Source organism: Takifugu flavidus, chromosome 5 (genome assembly GCF_003711565.1).
Source record: "Takifugu flavidus isolate HTHZ2018 chromosome 5, ASM371156v2, whole genome shotgun sequence".
Lineage (NCBI taxonomy): Eukaryota > Metazoa > Chordata > Actinopteri > Tetraodontiformes > Tetraodontidae > Takifugu > Takifugu flavidus.
This window is the reverse complement of record NC_079524.1, coordinates 17,141,657-17,165,073: the sequence shown is the minus strand read 5'-3', so window position 1 is coordinate 17,165,073 and position 23,417 is coordinate 17,141,657. Positions and strand designations below refer to the sequence as shown.

General features: G+C 44.4%; 1 protein-coding gene and 1 long non-coding RNA gene across 2 annotated transcripts in view; both read left to right on the top strand.

Annotated features, from left to right (window-relative positions):
• The window catches only part of LOC130525977 (uncharacterized), a 242,442-nt gene that overhangs the window by 108,880 nt on the left and 110,145 nt on the right, over positions 1–23,417 (top strand).
• On the top strand, positions 221–22,198 carry LOC130525982 (uncharacterized). Its single transcript, XR_008950628.1, has 5 exons — positions 221–361; positions 965–1,065; positions 21,096–21,196; positions 21,467–21,579; positions 21,680–22,198. It is a non-coding gene; the product is annotated as an uncharacterized LOC130525982 (long non-coding RNA).

The window sequence follows — 23,417 nt, the reverse complement described above, 5'->3', positions numbered from 1 at the left end:
TTTATATTTAACATGGTGTAAACTTTTAAGATGTCCCAAAACTTTTTTCCAATATATGTGTGGCCTGTATGATGTACAGGGTGACATCATATCATAGATTTTGATGTGAATGAGCCGACAATACGTCATTGGACAGACCTCTGCTTGTCTTCATGCTGAGAATCATGTTCTTTAATCTTCTTTTCTGTGTCAGCAGACTGTTCCTGCTTAACCGTTTAGACTCACATTTAAAAATGAGCGAATGTGTAAGGGAAGAGGAAGAGAGAGCAGAGTCCGTAGTGTCCAGCTGTGTGTCCATGAAGAGCGACATGTCCAAAGACCTCCCTGAAAACTTCGGTATTGGACCTCAAGGCTCACCAAAGTAAGGTTTTCTGAACCACAACTCTGCCTTAGAACATTTCACAACCATACAAAACATCATTTTGTAGGTATTAGCCTCTACTATTGTGAAAAATGAAATTCATCAGCTCTTTAAAATGAAACGGTGCACAGTCCTTTCCACCATGTTGGCCTGTGGAAAACCAGTGTTGTGGGGCCCGATGGACCAGCGTCCCCGTCGTTGCCGGACCACCGTTGGCCACCAGTTGGGTTTTGGGATCAAAGTGGGGGCGTTTCCTGTATCCGGTTCTCCTCACGGATCCATGACTACAACATGTTGCTGCAAGTGCAGAGACGTTTGCTCTGGAAAGAACTTTAGAGCACATTCAGTGCTGCAGGATGAGGGGCTGGAAAAGGTGCCAGTTCTTTTCTCACTGCAGGGAACAGTTAAAAAAAGCAGCTTAAACTCTGAAAACATGAAAATTATACAGATACATCATTGATTTATTGATTCAGTTGTTATCCAGAATGGATTAGAAATGTTCCTGTTTGATAAAAATGCAGTGAATTGGGTTATTTAACTACAACCTCTACATATTTATTTACCTTCATCACAGTCTCATCACTATTTCTGATGTTTCCTCAGGATGGACGAGGACAGAGCAGAGTCCACAGTGCCCAGCTGGGTGTCCCTGAAGAGTGACCGGTCCAAAATAGAGGAATAGACTTCAGAAGTTCAGACAAAATGTAAGAAAACTAAAGCGTGATGATGTGTTTGTGTGGCAGCTGTTAGTCACATTAACAGCAGCAGGTTGTGAGTTTATTATTGGAGATGTTTAACACTTAAACCTCAGACAGTCATATAGTTACAGACTTAATGTGAATATTGTTGATTAGAAACAAGAATCATGTTTAAACTGAAAGATGAATTCAGACATAAATGCTGGAACAATATTGAGTCTTGATCAGGTTCTTTCATCATATAAATCAAAGGACTAATAGAGATGTGTTTCATAGTGAGAGGGGGGAGCACATCCTATCAAACTGGGACCGGCAGCTCCACCAGGAGAGTCCTCTTGTTCACAATCTGGAAGCAGATCTGGAGATGCTGAAATGAAGCCCAAACAAAGTAAAATTGTTCAACAAAAATTAATTGTGACGTCATGAATTTGTAGTTGTGTTGATGATTTATTATAGATGGAAATCATTGTTTACTTATGTTCAGGAAGTGATCTGCAGGAGGTGATAGAAGGTCATAATGAGTCTGAAGAGAAGATGTGAACATGTGACTGAAGGAACTCATGAAGCAGGAAGTGGAACCCTGCTGAACAAGATCTACACTGAGCTCTACATCACTGAGGGACAAAGTGAGGAGGTGGACACACAACATGAGGTGAGACAGCTTGAGAGAACCTCCAAGAAGAACATCCAGGACACTCCAATCAAGTGCCAGGACCTCTTCAAAGTCTTATCTGAGCAACAGAGACACATCAGAGTGGTTCTGACCAACGGTGTCGCCGGCGTTGGAAAAACCTTCTCAGTGCAGAAGTTCAGTCTGGACTGGGCAGAAGGTTTGGAGAACCAAGACATCAGTCTGGTGCTTCCGCTCTCATGGAGGGAGCTGAACTTGATCAGAGATGAGCAGCACAGTCTTCTCTCACTGCTTCATGTTTTCCATCCAACATTACAGAAGATCAGAGCAGAAGATCTGTCTGTCTGGAAACTTCTGTTCATCTTTGATGGCCTGGATGAAAGCAGATTTTCACTGGGTTTCAACAAGCATCAGGTCATCTCTGATGTCACACAAGTATCGCCCGTTGACGTGCTCCTGGTGAACCTCATCCAGGGGAACCTGCTTCCCTCAGCTCTCATCTGGATCACCTCCAGACCTGCAGCAGCCTATCAGATTCCTCCCTCGTGTGTTGACAGGATCACAGAAGTACGAGGCTTCACTGACTCCCAGAAGGAGGAGTACTTCAGGAGGAGGTTCAGTGATGAAGATCTGTCCAAGAGAATCATCTCACACATCAAGGCCTCCAGGAGCCTCCACATCATGTGTCTGATCCCAGTTTTCTGCTGGATCACTGCTATAGTTCTGGAGGACATAATGACCAGAGACCAGAGAGGAGAGCTGCCCAAAACCCTGACTGACCTCTACTCACACTTCCTGAGGGTTCAGATAAAGAGGAAGAAGCAGAAGTATGGAGGAAAGCAGAGACCAGAGGAACTGACTGAGGCTGATAAAGAACTCCTTCTGAAGTTGGGTCGGCTGGCGTTTGAACATCTGGAGAAAGGAAACATCATGTTCTACTCAGAAGACCTGGAGCAATGTGGACTGGACGTCTCCGAGGTGTCGGTGTACTCAGGAGTTTGTACAGAGATCTTCAAGAGAGAGAGTGTGATCTTCCAGAAATCAGTCTACTGCTTTGTTCATCTGAGCATTCAGGAGTTTCTGACTGCCGTCTACATGTTCTACCGTTACACCAGGAAAGACACAGCGGTTATAAATCAGTTCCTAAAATATTCTGAACCAAACCCCTTTTCCTGGTTTGCTGGGTTGTTAAATAACGATCCAGTCAAATCTCTTGATGACTTCCTCAGGAGAGCACTAAGGAAATCTCTTGAAAGTAAAAATGGCCACCTGGACTTGTTTGTTCGCTTCCTTCATGGTCTCTCTCTGGAGTCCAATCAGAGGATCTTGGGTGGACTGGTGGATCAGACGGAGAGCCACCCAGAAACCATCCAGAAGGTCCTCAACAACCTGAAGGAGGAGAACAGTGATAAAATCTCCCCAGACAGAAGCATCAACATCTTCCACTGTCTGATGGAGATGAAGGATCAGTCAGTCCATCAGGAGATCCAAGAGTTCCTGAAGTCAGGGAAGAAATCAGAGAGGAGACTGTCAGTGATCCACTGTTCAGCTCTGGCCTACCTGCTGCAGATGTCAGAGGAGGTTCTGGATGAGCTGGACCTGCAGCAGTACAACACCTCAGATGAGGGACGACGTCGCCTGATTCCAGCTGTGAGGAACTGCAGGAAGTTCCAGTAAGTAAAGATTTTTGGGGCCGGACATCGGCGTTTAAATCAAGCGAGTGGATCATGTCAGGTAGCAATACCCCCTCCAGTGGTCATTCCTTCAATTCTTTATCTCCATTGCAGCGTCCATAAATTAAAACAAACAACAATTCATCCAGAAATGTTCGCCACTGGCTGGATATAAGTTCAAAGGTCAATCCAGACAAACCAACATAAGGCAGGAATAATAGGAGCCACAAGTGAACTGACTATCATGAAATTACTGTCATGTCATTAAATAAGTTTTGTTTGTTTGTGTACACCGTATTCAAACGACAGAAAAACACATTTTAACTAATGACACGTGACTATTTTGCTTCATTTGTTCAACGTAAAAACAGCGGCCTCGTTGGTTTAAATGGGTGTTTTAGGTCTTTGTGGCGGTTCCGTTTGGAGCCTTTATGTGACCCACAAAGTTGTTTGACCCTTTCCACACCCGTTAGGTGGCAACTTCATCACTAGCAACAAAAGGTGCAGTGAAAATGATTTGAAGGGAAACAGGCAGATATAACAGAAGCTGAGGGCAATCGATGCAACCAGAGACTCTGATGTCATCGATCGGATCGCTGAATTAAGACTTGACGCACCATCGTACAAATTGGATGAAATGCAAAATATCCAAAGAGCCGATAGACAGATAAAAAGATGCACGTTTCTTTAAACCATTTGCTATAATCATTTTAAATATTGAGTAATTATGAGCTGTTCTAAAATAAGACAAATGTTGAGAATAATTCAGTTGCATTTCAGATCTGATGGTCGTTCAAACTGTTGCTCTACGGCAGGGGTGGGGAACCTCCGGCCTCCGGGCCGTATACGGCCTACGAGACCATTTCTACCGGCCCGCAACGCAATAAGATTTTTATATTTTATATGTGCACTTATACAGTGGGACCGTTCGCTAAACTCCGCGAGCTGCGAGTAGCAGCGGTAGCGTATTTTTGCCTTTCGTATCCTGAAATTTCTTTCGTAACGAGGAAATATTTTCCCGTTTTCTGAGATAAAACAGACGGTTATGTTATGTCCGAGTCAAGGTCAGGGTCAGTGAACACAGCATGTGATGTACGTAGTGGGTTGGACTGATTGACACGGACGAAAAATGCTTAGCGAAACACGCTAAACTCGACGAGTTGAAAGGACAGATGAGTTTGGATAAAAGTAACGCTCTTCGCCGGAGTTTGGAGGCTCAACAAGCAGCTTTCACACGACCGTGTACCGACAGAGAGAATATTACGCGTGCAAGTTTTGTGGTGAGTGAATTAATAGCCACGAAGCTGAAACCTCACGCCGAAGGAGAGTTCGTGAACGCGCCTCGTAGCCGCCACTGAGGCGCTCGCGCCGTACAAAGTAAAATTGTTTCAAAGCGTGAATTTTTTTTCGTGAATAACTATTGAACTAAGACATATATTGTTATGATTCCAGTGGCTAACGGTATGTTTTTATGGTCAAGGAATCTAAATATGTAGTCAAAGTATATGTGGGACTAATATTTATGGTGGAAATCACAATATGCCAGGAATTGTTGCGCTTGGCGGAGGTCTGCGCTCTCCGAGTGCTTTCTAGTTTTTGTTATTATTGTCTTTATCTTTCTTTCTTTTTCATTTATTTTCTTGATTATCTTGTTGTATTGCAGTTTTTGTGAGTAGAGGCCTCGAGCAGGCCCTTACGGGTTTCTTGCCTCAACTCTGCACCTCTTTTTATTGTTTTGTATGATCATGAAAACATATTTTACTTGTCATTTTATTCTATTTTTTTGGTGATTTTATATGCATGTGTGCTAAATAAATAATTCAAACTCAAATGCAGCAATCATGAGACTTAGTAACACAGCGGTTATAGACTCTTTTTTTGTCTTTTTTTTTGCATCCCTAGTTATGTGTTCATAATAGTATGGCCCTCGGAGGACTTTATAAAAATTGAAATGGCCCTCGATATGAAAAGGGTTCCCCACCCCTGCTCTACGGTGTTGAATTTAGCTTTTCCAGGAAATGAGCTACATTTGTGTTGAGGTAGATTCTCAGATAAGTTGATTAGAAATCCCAAAGTTTGACTCACTATTTTTGTTTCATACACAACAGACTGTCTGGTCGTTTTCTTTCAACGAGTCATTGTGAAGTTGTGGCCTCAGCAATGACGTCAAACCCTTCTCATCTACGGGAGCTGAGCTTAAGCATGAACCAAAGCCTGACAAATGCCAACGTAAAGTTGCTGTCTTCTGCAATGATGCATCCAAACTGCAGACTGGAGATGCTCAGGTCAGGAGGCCTCTGTTGGTCTTTTCTAAATTTCTTTACATTTTCTGCTTTTCTCTTCATTTTCAGATTTCGAAATGTGTTTTTATTTGCTCCATTTATTCCTTTTCCAGACTGAGTTACTGCTGGTTATCAGAGATTGGCTGTGACTCTCTGGCCTCGGCGCTGAGGTCCAATCCCTCCCATCTGAGGGTTCTGGACCTGAGCTACAACCAGCTGGAGGATCCAGCAGTGAAGCTGCTCTGTGGTTTTCTCCAGGATCCTCTCTGTAAGCTGGAGACTCTCAGGTCAGTCAGAGATGATCCAGTACTTTCCCAGGTGTAACTAGTTAGACAATAAATGTTTCCATGTTTGATCTTTGTTATAAACGTAGTGTTACAGTTCTCGGATAAAAGACCACACAGGACAGATTTGCAGTATTAAATTGGTTGTGGAAATCTGTCCCATGTGAGGATGGTCATCAATGACTAGAAAGGAAGTATCAGTTGTAGATTTGTCTTGTTTTATTTTAGGCTGGCCACAAAACCGCCCAAACATTCAGACCAATCAAAAATGGTTCTTCCTGTCTTTTAAAGATCAGAAGGAAAACTAGAAAACCCAAAAAGAAAGCTGCTGCAGTGTGCCATGCCCCTTCTCTACTGAGAAAAGCCATCCCAAAAAATAGCAAAGCCCAAGTGTGAAGTGAACCGAAAACCTGCAGTCATTCTCATCTGAGGTGGCTTCATTCCAGCCAGAAGCCCAAACCTGCCTCCCACTTAAAGGGGCAGCAGGTCAGTCCAACCACAGAAACCTTCATGAAGATCTGAAGCTTTCAGCATCCACAATTGTTGCACCTCACTTCCATTGGAGTCCAAATCAGAAGTCAACAAGTTGATTCTGCACCGATTCTACACAATGCAACCATTTTAAAAAGGTTTCCATCCATAAGTTTTAACAAATATTTAGATAAATGTGTTTGTTCATCACCTCCTTCTTTTGTAATGATCATTAAAGAAAATGACCTTATTTGAGTTTTTCTCCTCACAAATATGACTTTCTATGAACGATGCAATAAATGCAGCTTGCAATCTAAGACAATATGGAAGTATGTGTATATAATAGTAGTGGAAGTAGCTCATAAAATAATACATTTGCTCTTCTCATCGAATCTTTCTATGTTATTAAAGAAAAACCTGCTCTTAGTCAACAACATCTAAGACATCGACCAAAAATCCTAATTTTCTATAATATAATATAAAACAGTAGAGAAGACTCTTTCTGCAGAGACACTGGTGGCAGGAATGCAGAAGTATCACCTGCTCAACTTGGAAGGTGGAGCAGAAACCACCAGCTGAGAAGGTCCTCAGCGAGAGGAAGTGGTGGAGAACCATGAAACTTGCTAAGCTCCACCTCAGCTCCAGAGACGGGCTGAGCTGGAGCTGTGGCACCAGGTATCGCCCAGAAGAGCCTCCAACAAACAAGCTCTTCTCTTGGGAGGAGAGGGCTTTGAATCTCAGCTCAGTGTGCTTGTCTCTAGTAGGTGGCAGCTGCACCTTTTCCTGAGGTCCTTGTTGATGCCCTGAGGGGAATTGATGCTCCTGCAATGTTTTCTGGCAGCATTGAGCTTGCAGTGGGGCAATCAAACACACTGTGGGGGGGCTCTCTTTCCTTCTCTCATCTGGAGAACAAGTGACACCAGCTGCCAATCATTGTTGGAGAAATGTGCAGTCAGGGGAACTCTGCGTCCAGACTATAGCCACCCTTCCAGCATCCAGCAGTGTCTAAAACCTTTGATTTGGTTTCACCAGAGAGTGTAGGGATTGCAGGGTCGCTGCAGCATCGCCCACAAGCTATCAGGAGTGGGTCGCTTTGTCCCAACTCCTGACAAGAGTTGAGTGCTATTGAGAAATGTGGTCTCACAAACCTGGAAGGTATTTTGACCCACACACACTTTACATACGGTGTAGATCTTGTCCAACCGCCCTGAAAGAACCCAAAATAGGAACATACGGCAGATAAGCCGGTGCAGGACCAGAGGTTTGTTGCTTGTAAGCTGTGTTTTGCTCTGGTACATGTTGATTTTTATTTGTCTTCTCTCAAAATAATTGTTATTTTAGCCTAAGAGGCTGCAGTTTATCCGAGACCAGCTGTGATTCTGTGGCCTCAGCTCTGAAGTCCAACCTCTCCCATCTGAGGGTTCTGTACCTAAGCTTCAACACGTTGCAGGATTCAGGAGTGAAGCGGCTCTGTTCTGGACTGGAGAGTCCAAACTGTAAACTGGAGAGGCTCAGGTCAGTCTTCATTTTTCTACCTATATACCAGCTGCTAAGATGGTGAAGTGAGGCTGTTCTCAACACTGCTGTGATGCACCACATTAAAAAAATTCCTTGTAATATCGTGAATTCAGGTCTGACCCAACTAAGAACTAACGTAGGTTTAGTACTGACGCAGATAACATGCAGACCTGCACCGTATAACCTCATCCTGCATTTTTCAGATTGTTTAAGTGCAGCTTATCAGAGATCAGCTGTGGCTCTCTGGCCTCGGCGCTGAGGTCCAATCCCTCCCATCTCAGAGAACTGGACCTGAGTAAGAACCAGCTGCAGGATTCAGGAGTGAAGCTGCTCTGTGGTTTTCTCCACTTTCCAAACTGCCGACTGGAAACTCTGAGGTAAACACCATTCTCAAAAATGTCCATTATTCCATCCGAGGGTCCTCACACTTTCTGAGTGTGTGTGTTGTGCCCAGTTCCTTCAGGAGGGAGGGCCACACGGGGACCACTTATTCATGATAATTGATTTAAGGACAATGAAAAAGCCGACAGATGGTAACCAAAATTAGACAAAACTAGGTGAGGGTGCCTGGTAGACACCAGCCAACGAGGAGGGAGATGGTGAGGGGGACAGGAAGTCATCTAAGACAGGTTGTGCCTTTAAAGATGAGCCACAGGTGAGATGGATCTCCATGATGAGATGGGAGGGAAAGAGGTGGGAGAACCTGGGAAGAGTGAGGGCCAGAACAATATATATTCTCCTTTGGAACAGTACAAACCTGAGAGGTTGGAATTGTGGTAATTACATATTACTATCATTTTTTAACCTGTAACTAAATTAAATATTTACAGATCATGCCTTTGATTAACCTTTCAGATTAATACTGGTTTCACTTATAACCTTATAAAAGTTTCCCTTCTTTATTTAGATTAAGGGACTGCAGCTTATCAGGGATCAGCTGTGAGTCTCTGGCTTTGGCGCTGAGGTCTAATCCCTCCTATCTCAGAGAACTGTACCTGAGTGGGAACCAGCTGAAGGATTCAGGAGTGAAGCTGCTGTCTGATCTCGTAGAGAATCCACACTATGGGCTGGAGACATTGAGTCAGTAGCTGGTAGAAGCCAGTCAACTCCCGCTCATCTGCTGCATCACTCACTGACCACTGGTGAAGAGCATCTGTGGAAACATCTGCCGTCTACTCCCTCCATAGATGAAAAATTCAGTTTTTAAAAAGCGCTGGTGGACTTTCAGGAGATCAGTCGATGGTCGACAAAGCAGAAGCAGCTTCGCCTTGAAGTTAAATTAGTTCCTGGTATCACACAATGCATCTTTATAAAGTTCTAAATGGCTCCTCGGCCACTCTTATAAGCATGGAAACATTCTCTTAATTGTCTCTTCAAATGTCTGTATTATACGTTACTATTTTACATCATGCCTTCAGAATCTTTAGGGTTTAGTATTTACTGTATCTGTGACATGGAGCATTGGAATATTTCAGCTGCAGCCAGCAAAAACCCATCAGAATGTCAAGAATGGAATATCAGCTTAAATGGAATCAAACATAAAGTGAAAAGGCCTCCTTTAAGTTTACTGCAAAAATAAACACAAAATCAAGAGCGACACGTGCCAGAAACGTCTCCACTCATTCTTTTATATTCTCTTAAGATAATGGGGACGGGGTCGTGTGATAACAAAACAACCTAATTGGGAACTTTGGCTCTTCAGAAATTTCTATGTTGGCTTCCACAGATTGTGCATCCACTAAAAACTCAGTGTTTTTGAGGAACTACCAGGAGTGGCTGGAGTGGAGGCCAATGACGCTATAGCTACATATAGGTACATATAGATCACCGTTTGTCACAGCTCCATTTCCCCAGTTCCCTCCTGTCCCCCTGCCTCTGCTCCACTCACCTGCAGCACAGCTGCAGCTCATTCCCAATCAGCCCTGCTATCAGCCTCCCCTGCACTCTCACTCTTTGCCAGATTGTTCTTCTGCCTTGATGTGAGACTTTCCAGCGTTATTTCCCTGCTGGATTACCCGTTACCGACCCTGCCTGTCTTCGTTCTGCCTGCCTCGCCTGTTCCCTGGACAACCTACCTGCTTTCTGCCCCTGACTACGACTTCTGCCTCAGCGTTCTGGTTCCTGTCTGCTCGCCTGGTTTTGACTTCTCCGCCTGGCCCCGACTTCGCTGCTGCTCGTCCCCAGTCTGCTCCGCTACATCGTCAGCCTCCTCTCCTGTAAGCCCCTTCCTGTCACTCCTGCCCACTGTCAGCGGAACTGCACGGTTCCGAGGATTTACGTCCTTCCCCCTTGGTTCCGCATTCCATCTCTGCTCGACCCACTCCCCGAGCCTGCAACCCATAGACTTTGTGTGGGCCCTGAGCCTGAAGAACGGACTATTTCCTGTGTTTCCTTAGTGTCTGCCTGAGTTCCTGTTTGCCTGTGTGCTAATAAAAGTCATTACCAGAGGAACTCTTTTATTGGGGGCAGAAAAGGTCCATTTTTACCTGGTAAAATTCAGTCAAAAGAGCACTAAAAGCATGAATAAACTGAATCATGTAGATTCTAATGACATAAGCTGGAGCTCCTACAGTTACAGCCCATAATGAGACTGCAACTGTTTCTGGGAAAGGTAACTTATACAGTTTACATTCTGCAGATTTCTGTCAAATTTCAATGCAAACATTCACGTTAATCGATATAATAGAAATCTGTTACACATCATGGATCAGTCAGTAATCTTGGACAACAGCAACGTTTAATCCTGGATCACTGCTCCATATATTTAAATGAACAAAGACGGCTGATACTGATTAAAGACAGAATTTGTGCATTTTGATGATCACATTCATCGGATTTTTGGAAACATACTGATTCATTTAAATCAGGGGTGTCAAAGTCAAATGGACGGAGGGCCAAATAAAAAATGTAGCTCCAAGCCGAGGGCCAGACTGATCCAATGTTCATTGGAAAATTTTAAAATGACCTCATATAGTCTAGTGCAGGGGTCACCGACCTTTTTGAGACGGAGAGCTACTTCCTGGGTACTGAATAATGTGAAGGGCCACCAGTTTGATACACACTTCTGAAATAGCCAATTTGCTCAATTTACCTTTAACTAAATGTCATTATTAAAGTTAATGATATTCATCTCTGCAAAGACACTGATCATGTTAATGATTTCTCACAATATCAACAATGATTTAACAAGATCGGGAACAGATAAATATCAATATGCAACACTTTATTTCTATATTTTGTTTTTCAAATTGCAAAAAAAAAGTTCAACCGTTTCAAAATGATCACTTCTACAACAGTCCTAGAAATCACAATGTCCCATTTTTACCAGCCACTGACATTTTTAACAAATCATGAATTACTTTGCACCACGTTTGTAAAATAAAAATCATGTAAAATACAAAAATAAACTTTCAGATTTTAAAATAAATCTGATTACGTTTTGAACTTCACACTTAAGTCTGCAGATTTTTTCACATGAACATTTTAACATAAACAATTGTTACATTTTACAAACACATTTAACAAATTCTGAAGGAGACACCAAATCTGGTGTCCGTTTCTTTGTCCGTTGGGGGGAAGCCTGGCGTTGCTGCGGTTACCAGTGTGTGTGTCCTCTGGTGGGGACTTGACAGTGCAGCTCTGAGTGAGTCTGGCAGATGTGCATCAGGGAGGCGTCTTCTGTGTTGGTTCTTGATGAAGTTCATGTCAGAAAAGGCTGATTCACAAAGAGAGGTCGAACCAAAAAGGCTTGCAACCTCCATAGCTGCTGTACATACACCACTGTACTTTTCTGTGTCAACAAGGCACCAAAAGTTTGGTGCAGCCTGAGAGGCTTTGAGCTGCAGCTCATTTCACAATGTTCCAATTTCAATTGCATCTGTGCACCATCCAGGCTGAAGGTTGCACTGAACTGCTGAGCAATGCATGATATGTGCACGTTCATGAAAGGGTTAGAAATGAAGGACACACATGGCTCAAGCTGATCCAGGTCACAAAACCTGTTCTCAAACTCTTGCCCAAGTCTTTTTATGAGCTGAGAGCCCTTTTCTGCGCTTTAGTCCAAAGCCTCACATGCAGAAGCGTTGTCTCTCAGCACCATCTGCACAGAGGGGAAGTGCAGCACCTTTTGTCTGGAAATGCACAGAGAAAATGTTCATCTTGGCTTTAGATGCATTTACAGCACTGATCCTATCAGCAACAGTCTCACCTTTGCCTTGCAGCTCCCAGTTCAAACTGTTCAGTTTCCCAGTAATGTCCGTTAAAAATGCAAGGTCCAGTGTCCAGTCAGTGTCCTCCAGCAGCGCGGCGTCTTCCCCTCTGGACTGCATGACTCTTTAATTTCACTCAAAAGGGACAAAAAAGGAAGCACAATCCGTCCCCTGCTGAGCCATCGGATTTCTGTGTGTAGCAGCAGGTCACCATATTCAGTTGGCAGCTCCTCCAACAGAACCTTGAATGTTCTGAGCTGTTTGGCTCTGGAGCGGATGCTGTTTCTGATCTGCACCACAGGAGTCATCACGTGCTCAAAGCCCATCACTCTGGCACATGAGGCCTACAGACAGCAGGAGCCCCGTCTGTAGTGGACTGCTCACAGCAGGAGCCCCGTCTGTAGTGGGCCGCTCATAGCGGGAGCCCCGTCTGTCGTCACTGATACCAGCTTTTCCACTTTTTTCTCCAGCAAAAACTCCTTCACCGTGTTATAAGTGTCAACTCCCCTGTTATATGTGTCAACTCCCCTCGTTATATATGTCAACTCCCTCGTTATATGTGTCAACTCCCTCGTTATATATGTCAACTCCCCTCGTTATATGTGTCAACTCCCTCGTTATATATGTCAACTCCCCTCGTTATATGTGTCAACTCCCCTCGTTATATATGTCAACTCCCCTCGTTATATGTGTCAACTCCCCTCGTTATATATGTCAACTCCCCCGTTATATGTGTCAACTCCCCTCGTTATATGTGTCAACTCCTCCGTTATATATGTCAACTCCCCTCGTTATATATGTCAACTCCCCTCGTTATATATGTCAACTCCCCATTATATATGTCAACTCCCCCGTTATATGTCAACTCCCCTCGTTATATATTCAACTCCCCTCGTTATATATGTCAACTCCCCTCGTTATATGTGTCAACTCCCCGTTATATATGTCAACTCCCCCGTTATACATGTCAACTCCCCTCGTTATACATGTCAACTCCCCTCGTTATATACGTCAACTCCCCTCGTTATATGTGTCAACTCCCCGTTATATATGTCAACTCCCCCGTTATATATGTCAACTCCCCTCGTTATATATGTCAACTCCCCTCGTTATTATGTCAACTCCCCTCGTTATATATGTCAACTCCCCTGGTTATATTTGTCAACTCCCCTGTTATATGTGTCAACTCCCCCGTTATATATGTCAACTCCCCTGTTATATGTGTCAACTCCCCCGTTATATATGTCAACTCCCCTCGTTATATATGTCAACTCCCCTCGTTATATGTGTCAACTCCCCTCGTTATATATGTCAACTCCCCTGTTATATATCTCAACTCCCCTCGTTATATGTGTCAACTCCCCCGTTATATGTGTCAACTCCCCTCGTTATATATGTCAACTCCCCCGTTATATATGTCAACTCCCCTCGTTATATATGTCAACTCCCCTCGTTATATATGTCAACTCCCCTCGTTATATGTGTCACTCCCCGTTATATATGTCAACTCCCCCGTTATATTTGTCAACTCCCCTCGTTATATGTGTCAACTCCCCCGTTATATATGTCAACTCCCCCGTATATATGTCAACTCCCCTCGTTATATATGTCAACTCCCCTCGTTATATATGTCAACTCCCCTGTTATATGTGTCAACTCACCGTTATATATGTCAACTCCCCTCGTTATATGTCAACTCCCCTCGTTATATATGTCAACTCCCCTCGTTATATATGTCAACTCCCCTGGTCATATATGTCAACTCCCCTGTTATATGTGTCAACTCCCCCGTTATATATGTCAACTCCCCTTGTTATATATGTCAACTCCCGTTATATATGTCAACTCCCCTCGTTATATATGTCAACTCCCCCGTTATATATGTCAACTCCCCTCGTTATATGTGTCAACTCCCCTCGTTATATATGTCAACTCCCCTGTTATATATCTCAACTCCCCTCGTTATATGTGTCAACTCCCCTCGTTATATATGTCAACTCCCCTCGTTATATATGTCAACTCCCCTGTTATATGTGTCAACTCACCGTTATATATGTCAACTCCCCTCGTTATATATGTCAACTCCCCTCGTATATATGTCAACTCCCCTGTTATATGTGTCAACTCCCCCGTTATATACGTCACTCCCCTTGTTTATATGTTCAACTCCCCCGTTATATATGTCAACAACTCCCCCTCGTTATATATGTCAACTCCCCTCGTTATATATGTCAACTCCCCTCGTTACATATGTCAACTCCCCTGTTATATATCTCAACTCCCCTCGTTATATGTGTCAACTCCCCTCGTTATATATGTCAACTCCCCCCTGTTATATATCTCAACTCCCCTCGTTATATGCGTCAACTCCTCCCCCGTTATATGTGTCAACTCCCCTCGTTATATGTGTCAACTCCCCTCGTTATATGTGTCAACTCCCCTCGTAGTTGTCTTTAGGGGCAGTAGTGTGAGAAGTTCTTCTCTTGTGGAGAAAGAAACTTTCGTGGTGAAAATGATCCGTCTCTTTCTTTTTTCTGCCATCTTTTTATGGGTCAGTCGTCTCCTCGTTTTGGCTGCGCCCGCTCGGCTGTTTGGTCGTAGCGATCTGCGTAGACGCTACGTTTTGGTCATGCGCATCATACTGACCTTTGAACTATACTAGGTCATAGTTCATTTATATTAAACATTTTTTAAAGTTTTTTTTAATATATTATTATTTCCAGTTTATGTGTAGTGTGATTTAAACAAGAATCACAAACAAAATAAATGAGATGCAGCTCATTGGTCAGTGGTGCTATTTGAGCTATTTTTAGAACAGGCCGATGGGCGACTCAGGTGGTTCTGACGGGCGACCGGGTGCCCGCGGGCAACGTGTTGGTGACCCCTGGTCTAGTGAACCAAACTGAACCAACTGAAAACCTAAAAATATTTTACAATATGATCAGATAAATAAAGCAATCGTTTCTTATGGCTCTGTCAGTCATTTTTAATTTTCAAGAGGCACAAGACAAATTTGCTTTCTTAAAAATCCCCATAACATGAACATTAAATGAATGAAGCGGTATTATTCAAGGCACCATCAGTAGATTTTCTCATTTAGCAAAAGTGGGCTAAATTTACCTTTAACTTTTAAACTTGAGCTGAGTACTATTGTAAATGTGTTATTGCACCTTAATGTTCACTTGTTTGAGGCTGATACTTGGTGGTGTCTCATCTTTTGGACGAGTTCATCAATGTTGGGGGTCCGGCTCTGAGCTGAGGAACTCCTCACAATTGAGTGAAGGTGTTCAGCAGGAAGTCCACTTCTGTGTGATGTTTTGTTCAGCTTCATCAAAGAAAGCAGTTGTTCCCGCAGGTCTGTGCTGCCCAACACAGGCAACGTTGGAGCAGCCTGGATGTGTGTCGGGGAGGAAACGGGCAAACTCCGCAGCACCCACTGCCCCATGTGTTGCCTTCAGGGCATCACTGCATTGGAGCTCAATCACCTCCATTTGGAGCTTTGGTGCTGAGCTTTCCACCTCAACCTCAAAGGGACGGCTGAGCAGTTCAAACCTGCTTTTTGGTGCTTTTAAGTCAGTGACTCGGCGTGGGAAGTCAGCGGCGAGAACACTCATTTAATCAGCAAACTGTGCGCTCGGGAACACGCTGGTAGAGAGCTTCTCTTTCAGGGTCTGGCAGCTGGGAAAGTGGCTCAAGTTTCCTTTGTGCATCTGTGCCTCCCACAGAGTGCGTTTGGTTCTAAAGGCCTTCACTGTATTGTACATATCAGAGGGGACACCACCCCGACCCTGCAGCGGCAGCTTCATTGCATTCAGATGACTCGGAATGTCCCACAGAAAAGCCGTTTCACACAAGAACCTTTGGTCTGGGAGCTGAGTCGTGTCTTCCCTTTGCTGTCCAAGAACATCCGATCTCCTCAGGAAGCTGGAAACATCTCTTGCAGCACCTTTCCCTGGCTTAGCCATCGCACCTCAGTGTGAGGGGCAAATCACACACCGCGCTGCGTTTGCCACTGGCTCAGAAACGCCTTGAACTGGCGCTGAATTAAACCTTTGGCTCTGATAAAGTTCCCTGCGTGCGTGATGGTGAACATTCCATGTTCCATGTTCAGGGCTTCAGCACACAACGATTCCAGGTGTATGATGCAATGATGAGCTGTCAGTTCAGCGTAACGTTTTCCTCCTGCATCTTCTCCCGTATCTTGGCCACCAGTCCACTCCTGTGTCCACACATGGCAGCTGCTCCGTCTGTTGTCCAACCCACCAGTTTTTCCCGAGGCAGCTCCATCTCATTTCCACATCTTGACACCTCTTCATACAAATCCTGTCCTGTGGTTGTGCCGTGCACAGGACGTAACGCCAGAAACTCCTCTGTCACGTTGAGGCTGGAGTCCCCTCTAATGTCGCTGCTCTCATCCACAGCCAGGGAAGATGCCATGAAATCTTTCCCCTTTTTCTCCAGCTGCTCTTTTAGATTGAGGGACAACAATGGCGTTTCTGCTCAGGCTCCCGTTTCAAAAGAGTTGCCTTTTGTCTGGGCAAACTTGCTCACAAACTCTAAGCATGCAGTGTTTGATGGAATCCCCCTCTGGAAATGGCCGGGCTGATTGAGCGATCTCTTCTGCCAGAATCAAACTGGCCTTGACAGCAGCCTCGCTTTGAGATTTGGCTTTTCTGAACAGAGCCTGTCCAGATTTGAGGCCTGGTTTTAACTCCTCAACCTTCTGTAGCTTTTGTTCCATGTCCATATTCTTGTCTTTGTCCGCGTGTTTAGCTTCATGATGCCGTCTCAGATGATATTCTTTCATTACCGCCACCCTTTCTCCACTCAGAAGACACCCAGGTTTCCCAGCTGCCTCCGTGAACATGTGCTCCCACTCCCACCTTGTTTGAACCCCCGGTTCTCAGTGTCCACCTTCCGTTTTGCCATTTTATGGGAATCTGAACGTTAACTTTTGCTGTTATGCTAATGACTACTGATAAATAATGAAATGAAGCCACCTCCCGCTCAGACTGTCACCGTTGCATTGTGGGAAATGTAGTATTGGCCTGTGTAAAACATCTGCGGCCTGTGGGCCGGTTCTAATCATAAATCAATATCATCCCGGGGGCCATAGAAAACCCTCGACCTTGACTCTGACTTATGTGCTTTAAATGATTTCTTTTGACTCCCATTTATTTGTTGTTTGGATATCATCTTTGCTAGTGTGTGTGCACGCGTACGCTCTATGGAACTGGCATAAAGGATGTTAAAATTAGTCTAAATTAAATACAAATCCATCCATTCATCATTCCCAACAGGCGGTGTTTGATTAGAAACTCTTTCTGAACTCTGGTGCTCTGAAACATCTCCGCTTCCATTTTCAGCTGTTTTTATTCTCAATAACATCAAATCATCCATCCATCCAAATCGTGGTCCTGTTGGACCACCAAGGACAAACACTTTCCATTTAGCACGGACAAAAAACCCAAATCCTGTTTAGCAATGAAGCTGTGGGGAGAGTTTGAGGAGCGTTTCTGAGGAACACGCTGCCATATTGGGTCCAAGCTGCTGGGGTTTTTGTTGTTTCCAGGTGAATCGGTGGGCAGCGGCGTTACCGCCTGTCTCTGCCCCCCCCCTCTCTCCCCGTGGTGGTGGTCACGCCGGGCATCTTTACTGGTCCCGTTTTAAACAGGTTCTGCTGGGAACAGGTGTTCTCCAGAACTGTATTTCAGGCTGCTGTGCTGAAGGGCTGTTTTCAGTAGCAATAGAGCCAGAGTGTGCCTGCTCCATATGAACCCCCCCAGGCCGTGCTTTCCTCCTGGCTGAGCCATAATCAGCTCTGGATGGACTGGTTCACGCTTGGACTGAGTCAAGATTTGATAGCTTGACTAATTCTTACAGTTTTTGATCAAACCCCCATCTGCTGATTCTAGGAGATCTTTAAAGGATCTCAGAGCTTCAGATTTATGAAGCCTGCTCAGCCCCCGGCAGCGCTGATGAAACCATTTCATTCCTTCAAAAAAGCAGAACATGAAGCTCCAGAAAAGGTTTTTGGATCAAGTTTCCAACAGAACGAGGACAAGTGGGTAAAAGCGCCACTTTAAAGCCTCCAGGCCTCAGAAAACATCCACCTTTAGGATGCCTGACTTTAGAGGATCGTCGGTTCGCTCCGAGCACAAGAACAAACATGTTTAACCTCAGTCCAAGAACATCTGACCTGAAATGATCAAAAACCTTCAGCGTAAAAAGATGGTGGAGAGAAAGCTGCTGGGAGGTTCTCAGAAGAGAAGTGGCATTAAAGCCAGCTGGAAGAGTCCAGCCTGCTTCCTGCTCCTCCAAACAGGCGTCTCCACACCAACACTGAGGAACACGGGCTTCTGTTCTTCCTTCTTCTCTTCTGACTATTGTGTGTTTGATGAATGCAGCATCCACTCACTGCCCCCCCCCCCCCCCCCCCCATTTACACTGCTCCTGGTTTCACAATGCTCCTCAGACAGATGCAACCAGAGACACTGATGCCGTCAGACAATAAACCTGAGTGTTTTGTGTCCGGTTATTAACATGTTCCATGCTTTTCCTTCTGCAACAGTTCATCACACCTGCTCAGTGAAACCTCGGTGTAAAGGAGGTGAAGCCGTGCCTCAGTGACTCTACTTTGGTGTTTTAGAAACTAACGGTTATTAGATGAATATACAGTGTGCACGTACGCGCACACGTGTGTATAAACACTTAATACACGCGTGTGCGTGGATGTAGACTTTTTAGTACTTTGGGTTCATAGACTTTTTAGTATTTTGCAGATACGTGTCTGTATATAAACCAGATCCTCCTGTAATAAAGAACTAAAGGCTGACTGTTGTCACGTGACCTGTCTCCGTCTGTGTCCGATGATGGAACCTGCCTGGAACATCTGGTCCACAGAAAAAGCAAAACAGCTCACAGAACTGGTCCAGTTTAGACCCAAAAATGACAATAAATAATGAAAATGTGTGACGCAGTAGAACAATGGACGAACTTTCTGTTGGTCATTGACAGTTTCACTCATCGTCATCAGAATTCATCAAAAATATTCAAACCAACAAACTACACACAGAACCGCAAAGTTTAGAGCTTAAAGGGAGCGACAGGTGAAGATTTAAAGCTCAACGCAGCTGAAGAAGTTCCAAAAAGGAGAAATATCATGTGATGCTTTACCGCCACCCGGTGGACACTCGTGGAACTGCAGACACTAGTTAAACGCGCTCCGACACATTCTGACCTCTGCTGCTCCTCCTGGACTCCAGGGCTGCAGAAATATGCTGCTTTTACAAGTCTTTCTAAATCTGAAGCATCATAAATCTTATTTATTTAACCAGGTTGAATAATGGTGGAGAATGGTGTCCGAAAAACGTCTTTATTTTAAAGTGAACAAGAACAGTTCGGTCCGCGTTCACAGAGAGGCGGAGAGACCTCGACTGAGTCCAAAAAAGTCCGCTAGGAAAACTAATAGTCAAGCCACAGAAGTCAGGGTTTGGCGATGAGGACGAAAACACTCCGCCGCTGGCGGACGGGAGTTATGTCCTTAAATCTAACGGGAGATTGAAGAGAGACCGCAGGTGCGTGTGTCTGCGGGGCCAGCTGTGGCTGATGAGCGGCTCCTCCACGCCCCCTGCAGGTAGACACCAGCAACAACGGTCCCAGAAACTGGGAACCCAACAAACCAGTTTTTCAAAGTATTCCTTTCAGACTAAGCAGGAAGACTGAAGACCGACAAGGTGAGTGGAAACGAAGAGCATTATTGAAAAGAACTGACAGTTGTGTTTGGAGATAAAATCAAGATTTGAATCAATGAGACTTCATTGAGTTAATGAGTTTCAGCACAAAACATCGTTATACATTATAAATGAATAGTTCTTATTTAACTTTCTTATAGTCTGGCTTTAGTTATAGTTGAATAGTCTTTCTAAGTGAAGTTTAGTTTATTTTTCTGCTCTTTGCTACTGATCTAAAAGAACTTTAAACCCTCCCAGAACGCTTTAATGGTAGTAATATATACGCCATAAAGCTGTTGATTAGGTTTTGAAAGTGAAAGTATTCTGTTCAGACGAAGCAGGAAGAGCACATTTTTGTGACAGGTGAAAAGCTCTTAGAGTTATTAGAGTTGTTCAACAGTCCAGGTTACAGCTGGATATTTTGGTATTACCTGTCAAACAACATCTAATCGTGGGCAAGTTAGCATCTCTCAGCCGGACCAATTTAAGACAATAACTAAATAACTAAATCCACACAGGATCACAGGACACCAACAGGATTTTGGGTTCATGTTGCACGTTTTCTCACAGTGGTTTATTGTTCTATGTTGTGGAACCACTGTGAAAGAAATGCAGGAGTGGGTGTCATTTCTTTCATCTATTTTAAATAGAGCAGTGATCTTTGAGGACTTGGATCATAGAAATAATTGAAGAGGGGAACAAAGGAGGGAAGTTAAAAAGTCCTGACTAGTATGTTTATGTAGCACCAGATAATTTAGTGGCTGAGCTGAAGACAGTCCTTTCACCATGTTGGCCTGTGGAAAACCAGTGTTGTCGGCCCGATGGACCAGCGTCCCCGTCGTTGCCGGACCACCAGTTGGGTTTTGGGATCAAAGTGGGGGCGTTTCCTGTATCCGGTTCTCCTCACGGATCCATGACTACAACATGTTGCTGCAAGTGCAGAGACGTTTGCTCTGGAAAGAACTTTAGAGCACATTCAGTGCTGCAGGATGAGGGGCTGGAAAAGGTGCCAGTTCTTTTCTCACTGCAGGGAACAGTTAAAAAAAGCAGCTTAAACTCTGAAAACATGAAAATTATACAGAGACATCATTGATTTATTGATTCAGTTGTTATCCAGAATGGATTAGAAATGTTCCTGTTTGATAAAAATGCAGTGAATTGGGATTATTGAACTACAACCTCTACAGATTATTTACCTTCATCACAGTCTCATCACTATTTCTGATGTTTCCTCAGGATGGACGAGGACAGAGCAGAGTCCACAGTGCCCAGCTGGTGTCCCTGAAGAGTGACCAGTCCAAAGGTGGAGTAATAGACTTCAGAAGTTCAGAGAAAATGTAAGAAAACTAAAGCGTGATGATGTGTTTGTGTGGCAGCTGTTAGTCACATTAACAGCAGCAGGTTGTGAGTTTATTATTGGAGATGTTTAACACTTAAACCTCAGACAGTCATATAGTTACAGACTTAATGTGAATATTGTTGATTAGAAACAAGAATCATGTTTAAACTGAAAGATGAATTCAGACATAAATGCTGGAACAATATTGAGTCTTGATCAGGTTCTTTCATCCTATAAATCAAAGGACTAATAGAGATGTGTTTCATAGTGAGAGGGGGGAGCACATCCTATCAAACTGGGACCAGTCAGCTCCACCAGGAGAGTCCTCTTGTTCACAATCTGGAAGCAGATCTGGAGATGCTGAAATGAAGCCCAAACAAAGTAAAATTGTTCAATATGAGATTTAACTTGTGATGTCATGAATTTGTAGTTGTGTTGATGATTTATTATAGATGGAAATCATTGGTTTACTTGTTTTCAGGAAGTGATCTGCAGGAGGTGATAGAAGGTCATAAGATGAGTCTGAAGAGAAGATGTGAACATGTGACTGAAGGAACTCATGAAGCAGGAAGTGGAACCCTGCTGAACAAGATCTACACTGAGCTCTACATCACTGAGGGACAAAGTGAGGAGGTGGACACACAACATGAGGTGAGACAGCTTGAGAGAACCTCCAAGAAGAACATCCAGGACACTCCAATCAAGTGTCAGGACATCTTCAAAGTCTTATCGGAGCAACAGAGACACATCAGAGTGGTTCTGACCAATGGTGTCGCCGGCGTTGGAAAAACCTTCTCAGTGCAGAAGTTCAGTCTGGACTGGGCAGAAGGTTTGGAGAACCAAGACATCAGTCTGGTGCTTCCGCTCTCATGCAGGGAGCTGAACTTGATCAGAGATGAGCAGCACAGTCTTCTCTCACTGCTTCATGTTTTCCATCCAACATTACAGAAGATCAGAGCAGAAGATCTGACTGTCTGGAAACTTCTGTTCATCTTTGATGGCCTGATGAAAGCAGATCACCTCCAGACCTGCAGCAGCCTATCAGATTCCTCCCTCGTGTGTTGACAGGATCACAGAAGTACGAGGCTTCACTGACTCCCAGAAGGAGGAGTACTTCAGGAGGAGGTTCAGTGATGAAGATCTGTCCCAGAGAATCATCTCACACATCAAGGCCTCCAGGAGCCTCCACATCATGTGTCTGATCCCAGTTTTCTGCTGGATCACTGCTACAGTTCTGGAGGACATGATGACCAGAGACCAGAGAGGAGAGCTGCCCCAAACCCTGACTGACCTCTACTCACACTTCCTGATGGTTCAGATAAAGAGGAAGAAGCAGAAGTATGGAGGAAAGCAGAGACCAGAGGAACTGACTGAGGCTGATAAAGAACTCCTTCTGAAGTTGGGTCGGCTGGCGTTTGAACATCTGGAGAAAGGAAACATCATGTTCTACTCAGAAGACCTGGAGCGATGTGGACTGGACGTCTCCGAGGTGTCGGTGTACTCAGGAGTTTGTACAGAGATCTTCAAAAGAGAGAGTGTGATCTTCCAGAAATCTGTCTACTGCTTTGTTCATCTGAGCATTCAGGAGTTTCTGGCTGCTGTCTACATGTTCCACCGTTACACCAGGAAAGACACAGTGGTTATGAATCAGTTCCTAAAATATTCTGAACCAGTCACATCTCTTGATGACTTCCTCTGGAGAGCACTAATGAAATCTCTCAAAAGTAAAAATGGCCACCTGGACTTGTTTGTTCGCTTCCTTCATGGTCTCTCTCTGGAGTCCAATCAGAGGATCTTGGGTGGACTGTTGGATCAGAGGAACAGCCACCCAGAAACCATCCAGAAGGTCCTCAACAACCTGAAGAAGGAGAACAGTGATGAATTCTCCCCAGACAGAAGCATCAACATCTTCCACTGTCTGATGGAGATGAAGGATCAGTCAGTCCATCAGGAGATCCAAGAGTTCCTGAAGTCAGGGAAGAAATCAGAGAGGGAACTGTCAGAGATCCACTGTTCAGCTCTGGCCTACCTGCTGCAGATGTCAGAGGAGGTTCTGGATGAGCTGAACCTGTGGCAGTACAACACCTCAGTGGAGGGACAACGTCGCCTGATTCCAGCTGTGAGGAACTGCAGGAAGTTCCAGTAAGTAAAGATTTTTGGGGCCGGACATCGGCGTTTAAATCAAGCGAGTGGATCATGTCAGGTAGCAATACCCCCTC